We start from the raw sequence: 5,715 nt of genomic DNA, 5'->3' as shown, positions 1-5,715 counted from the left end.
ATAAACAAAGATATATTGATTAAAAGTAACAAAATATTCGAAAAAATAATTAAAATGCGTACAAATTAATATTTCTGCGCTTCCACTATGTAAAAAAAAAAAAAAAAAAGTACTTGCATTTCATGCCTCCTACGTGGAAACACTTACATGATCTTCAATTCATCCTTAACTGGGGACCATCCCATATTTTTCTGCACCACATAAATAAACAACAAAAAACTACAGGTCTTTTGCTTTAACTTATTCAACAAACTCTAATTCTTATTTTTATTTTCTTATGATCTTCAATATTATAAGTAGTTGATAAACAAGAAGCAAGTTGAGGTAAGATATACTAGTGCTATACTGATACTGATTACGGAGCATCTTTTTGAGTGCTTGGATTTCTGGAGTTTATCATCTTGGAAGGTGAATAAAAGACATATATAGAAACTTTATGCATAGAGAAGATTGGCCATATTAAGCAAATTGATCATTTCGTCAAGTTGGACAACATGGATCTTAACAAATTAAACTTATGAGAACTTTGCTAAATGTTTTGTGCACTTGCAAACAACTTGATTAATTATAAATATATAGTAGGATTAATTCAACTTGTTTATTACTTTTAATGCCTACTTAATGATACTACAGTTATCATATTAGACCCTGGTGGCCTGGGGAGCTTTACCCTTTATAGAAGTTTGTAGCAAGTCATCTGATTTTTTTTTCTTCTTAGTTTGTTTGTTATTATTAACTTAAACAGAGATGGAATAAATACACATGATGAGCTTAATCTTTGTTATAATTCATTAATTTGTATGGAGGAAAAGGGAAGCGGCGGCCTGTCCATATATCTCTTAATTTTCTGAGAACTCAAAAGGTAAGGGACTAATGGTCAAATGCTGGAAATTTATTTTCAGAACTGAATATTTGTAGATTTTTTTAGGACAAAGATTACCATGTTTTAGCTATCATCCGTTGTCAATTTTAAATTTAGCTCGATAATCCACCTGTAATTCTATGTGATTTTTGTAAATAGGAGACATCTTCTTCTTGTTTATTCTTTTTCCATTAGGATTATAAACAAAATGGAGATCCACCCCACAAAGTTTGAAAAGTTTCTTATTGGATAAATTTTTCGCTAGACAAAATTGGCATATAAAGGAAATCTTTTGCAATCGAAAATGATATATTATATAAGTTACATGATATTATAAGCAACACCGTGGGCATTTGGTCTAGTGGTATGATTCTCGCTTAGGGTGCGAGAGGTCCCGAGTTCAATTCTCGGAATGCCCCCTTCTAATTTTATTTATGATTTTTCATAACAAAATAGATGCCACTTATACAGGCGCAGTTGTTGTTTTGGGCCTTGGATCTCTACCAGCCTTTGAGGGACTGAAAAGCATATCCCCAAACACAAGAACAGTGTCATTTGGTTTCTATATCTTTTCTCCATTGTGTTTCCTAACGATAAATATCCAAGCAATTTTTTTTGTGGGTTCCATGTTCTTAATTGCATATATTTTTCAGCAGGCGGTATTTGTTCTATCGTGGCTTGATATCAACTAAGCAACCATCTAAATTTGGGAAGAAATTGAAATAGCCACTTTTATTCTATGCTATAAGAGTTTAGCGTATTTAAAATGTAATGAGAAAATAATTAATTTCTTATTGCGAAAATAAAACATAGACAAAAATACTCCCCAGGCATAACACGAAAAATTCGAGGAACGACTATTGGAGTTTGAACATTATAGCATGAATTGTTCATGGAGTTTAACATGTGCAGTTGGAACTTCAGGAGTTTAAACCTTTTCAATTTAAACTTCAAGAACGATTCCTGGAGTTTGAGCTTGCAGCTTTTCAAAATAGAAGGACTCACATAAATTAGAATTTCACGATTCCTGAGTTGTTAGTAACACATTGATATTTCTTTGTTATGGTTGTTAATACTTTGTATTCGAAAATATATTCAAAAATCATAAGCAAAGCAAAACTAGAAATGTAGAAGAAACAGAAATTAATCTGAGTCCACTAAATTCACAGTGTTTCCTTAAGGAACTTAATCGCCTCCTAATACCCGAGATTTAGGATTATTTTCTCCCAGGATAGAACGGATTACCCTCACTGGTATAGCGGTACTTCAAACCCTAATGACCAACGAACTCAAAGATCGGTAGCAAATCACACTTACTGCTTTTTTCTGTTAAATAACAATGGAGAAGAAAGAAAGAGAAATCACAATTTTCGTAAGAAAAATCTTTAGGAAAGATCATGTATTTATAGCCAAAAAGTTGGGTATTACCGAAGAGTTTCAACTCTTCAGTTAAAGGCTGCAACTCAAAATGGTTGTTTTATAACATGGCCATTTAGGCAAATTGCCAAATTTTAAATTCTAACAGAAAAATCAAAACGGAGAAAAATCAATTTACCATTATAAAAGCGGATAATTTGGATTAAAATAATATTACTTTAATCTTAATATTAACAAATAAATTTGGTCTAAAAAATTAATCAATCAGATCATTTGACCAAATTCGGATCCGAAGTTGAAGCCGAGCGAGCGACGACGACATGAGGTTTGCCTTCTTCTCAACTCTTTAAGAACTAGAAGAAGTGCAATTGTATATATACCCATCAAAAATCTTTTCCTCCTCCAATATGGGACAATGTCCCTTTGTCAAAGAGGGAAATTCAAAATTTTTATTTTTCCTCCATTTCCCATTCACTTTATTTTAAGCTATTACAAGCTTAAACCCAAAAATCTCCCACATGAATGGGGAATGACTATATCACAAAAATATGCATGCATAAATGTGTGATTACAAGCAAGAATTAATCGTATCTGGATAAGTAGGTTTTTGTTTAAACTTTCTGTAATGAACTTATGTCAAATATATTCGATCAATCGATTTATTTGATAGCTTTGAACCGTCGAACTTTAGTGTATACCTAGACAACCATAAGTCACACAACCAACCTTTAACCGTCTTTAGTTCTTATTGTTATGTTCGTTTCAGCCATGAATACCGCCTGGTTTCATAAGCGCATAGAGAACTGGCCTTACAAAATTCTCCTTGAAGCGGCTAACACTTCACACTTACACAGGTGATTCCTAAACGTGTCATCCTGTAGATACACTATTTGATATACCTCGTATCAAATTTAAAAACCATTAAAAAGCTTTAATTCTTTATCCTTGGTACTGAACATTATCTCATCACAAGAATGGACTAAAATTTTAGTTGACAATCTTGAACCGTCATTAATGACTTTGTTTGATCTACTTAAACCTATATCTTGGGATCTCCAATCTTCTAGGTAGAGTTACCGCCACAATGACTTGTCCTCGACCATAGTCCCATTTCCCTCGATGATTTTTTAACTACCTCTCTAGTTAGGCCTTTCGTAAGTTGATCCGACACATTATCGCTTGACTTTATGTAGTCAATCGTGATAATTACTCTAGAAAGTAATTACCTCACGGTTTTATGTCTTCGTCGTATATGATGAGATTTACCGTTATACATAACGCTCCCAACCCTTTCAATTATTTCTTGACTATTGCAATGTATGCATATTAGTGCCAACAGTTTGGGCCAACATGAAATATCTTTCAAGAAATTTCGAAGCCATTCAGCTTCTTCACCAGCTTTATCTAAGGCTATGAACTCAGCCTCCATTGTAGAACGGGAAATACAAGTTTGTTTGGATGATTTTTAAGACACCACTCCTCCACCAATAGTGAATACATATCCACTTGTGTACTTAGAGTCAATTGAATCGATGATCCAATTTGCATCACAGTATCCCTCAATCATCGTAGGATATTTACTATAGTGCAAAATAAAGTCTTGGGTATGTTTTAAATATCACAAGACTCGTTTCATTGCCATCCAATGAGATTGACCTGAATTACTCGTGTATCGACTCAACTTACTTATAGCACAAGCTATATCTGGTCGTGAACAATTCATGATATACATTAAATATCCTAACACACGAGCATAATCTAATTATGATATGCTTTGGCCTTTGTTCCTTGTAAGTGCAAGATTCACGTCAATTGAAGTCTTTGCAACTTTAAAATCTAAGTGCTTGAACTTTTCAAGTACTTCTTTAATGTAATGAGATTGCGATAATGCCAAACCTTGAGGAGTCTTATGGATCTTAATATCTAAGATTAAATCGGCAATTCCCAAGTCTATCATATCAAACTTGCTAGTTAGCATACGCTTAGTCGTATTTATGTTGGCAATGTCATTACTCATTATCAGCATATCATCCAAATATAGGCAAACAATGACTATGTGATTTGGAACATTTTTGATGTACACACATTTATCACATTCATTTATCTTAAAACTATTTGACAACATTGTTTGGTCAAGCCTTCAGGTTGTTCCATGTAAATTTTTTCCTCCAAATCTCCATTTAAAAAGGTGGTCTTAACGTCCATTTGATGAATTTCAAGACCATACACCGCATCTAATTTCTACTAATGTCCGTATGGACGTAATTATTGTAACAGAAAAGTATGTATCAAAATAGTCAATGCCTTCTCGTTGTCTATACCTTTTGACAACAAGTCTAGCCTTATATTTATCAATAGTGCCATCATATTTTATTTTCCTCCTAAAAATTCATTTAGAACCCAACAGTTTATTGCCGGGAGGAAGATCAACTAATTTTCATGTATGGTTGTTCAGTATGGATTTTATTTCACTATTGACTGCCTCTTTCCAAAAGAATAATTCCGAAGAAGATATAGTTTTTTTAAATGTTTGAGACTTATTTTCCAAAAAGAAAGTCACAAAATCTGGTCCAAATGAAGTAGACGTTCTTTGACGTTTACTATATCTTGGATCCTCCTAATTAGATGCACTTTCTTTTGTTTCTTCCTAAGGTCGTTTAGATCCTTCATGTAATGACCCGATCGGTGATTTTGAGTATTATAGTCAAGTTTCTTCAATTACTGCTCAATTTATACTTTACAGTTATTATATGACTTGCCGGGGTAATTAGTTCGGGTTCGGTGAGGTCTTGGAATGAATGGGAACACTTAGTTCCAAACTTTAAAACTTAAGATGAAAAGGTTATCTGGATGTCGACCTATGTGTAAACGACCCCAGAATAAAGTTTTGATGATTCCAATAGCTTCGCATGGTGATTTTGGACTTAGGAGCATGTCCGAATAATTATTTGAAAGCCCGTAGCTAAATTAGGCTGAAAATGGCAAAAATAAGAAGTTAAAGTTTGAAAGTTTGACCGGGGAGTTGACTTTTTAATATCGGGGTCGGAATCCAGTTATTAAAAATTTCATAGGTCAGTTATATTATTTATGACTTGTATGCAAAATTTGAGGTCAATCAGACTTGATTTGATAGGTCTCGGCATCGAATGTAGAAGTTGAAATTTGTTAGTTTCATTAGGCTTGAATTGAGGTATGATTCGTGTTTTTAGCATTGTTTGATGTGATTTGAAGCCTCGAGTAAGTCCGTAATACATTTTGAGACTTGTTTGTATGTTCAGACGGGGTCCCGAGGGGCTCGGGTGAGTTTCAGAGTGGTTTCGGACCATTTCTAGGCCATTCTTAACTGCTGGTTTTTGGCTACAGCAATTTGCATCGCAGAAATATCTGCTGCACAGAGATGATTTTGGAAGCTTATATCTCATAATCTGTAAGGAATTTGGAGATGATAAAAAAATAAAAGTTGTAGCCCTTTGTAT

At 33.7% G+C, this 5,715-nt stretch overlaps 1 non-coding gene across 1 annotated transcript; it reads left to right on the top strand.

Moving 5' to 3' along the window:
• Nucleotides 1-1,209: 1,209 nt before the first annotated feature.
• Nucleotides 1,210-1,281, top strand: TRNAP-AGG (transfer RNA proline (anticodon AGG)). The gene has a single exon. It is a non-coding gene; the product is annotated as a tRNA-Pro (tRNA).
• Nucleotides 1,282-5,715: the final 4,434 nt, after the last annotated feature.

Source organism: Nicotiana tomentosiformis, chromosome 6 (genome assembly GCF_000390325.3).
Source record: "Nicotiana tomentosiformis chromosome 6, ASM39032v3, whole genome shotgun sequence".
NCBI classification, from domain to species: domain Eukaryota; kingdom Viridiplantae; phylum Streptophyta; class Magnoliopsida; order Solanales; family Solanaceae; genus Nicotiana; species Nicotiana tomentosiformis.
This window is presented reverse-complemented; position numbering and strand designations above follow the sequence as displayed.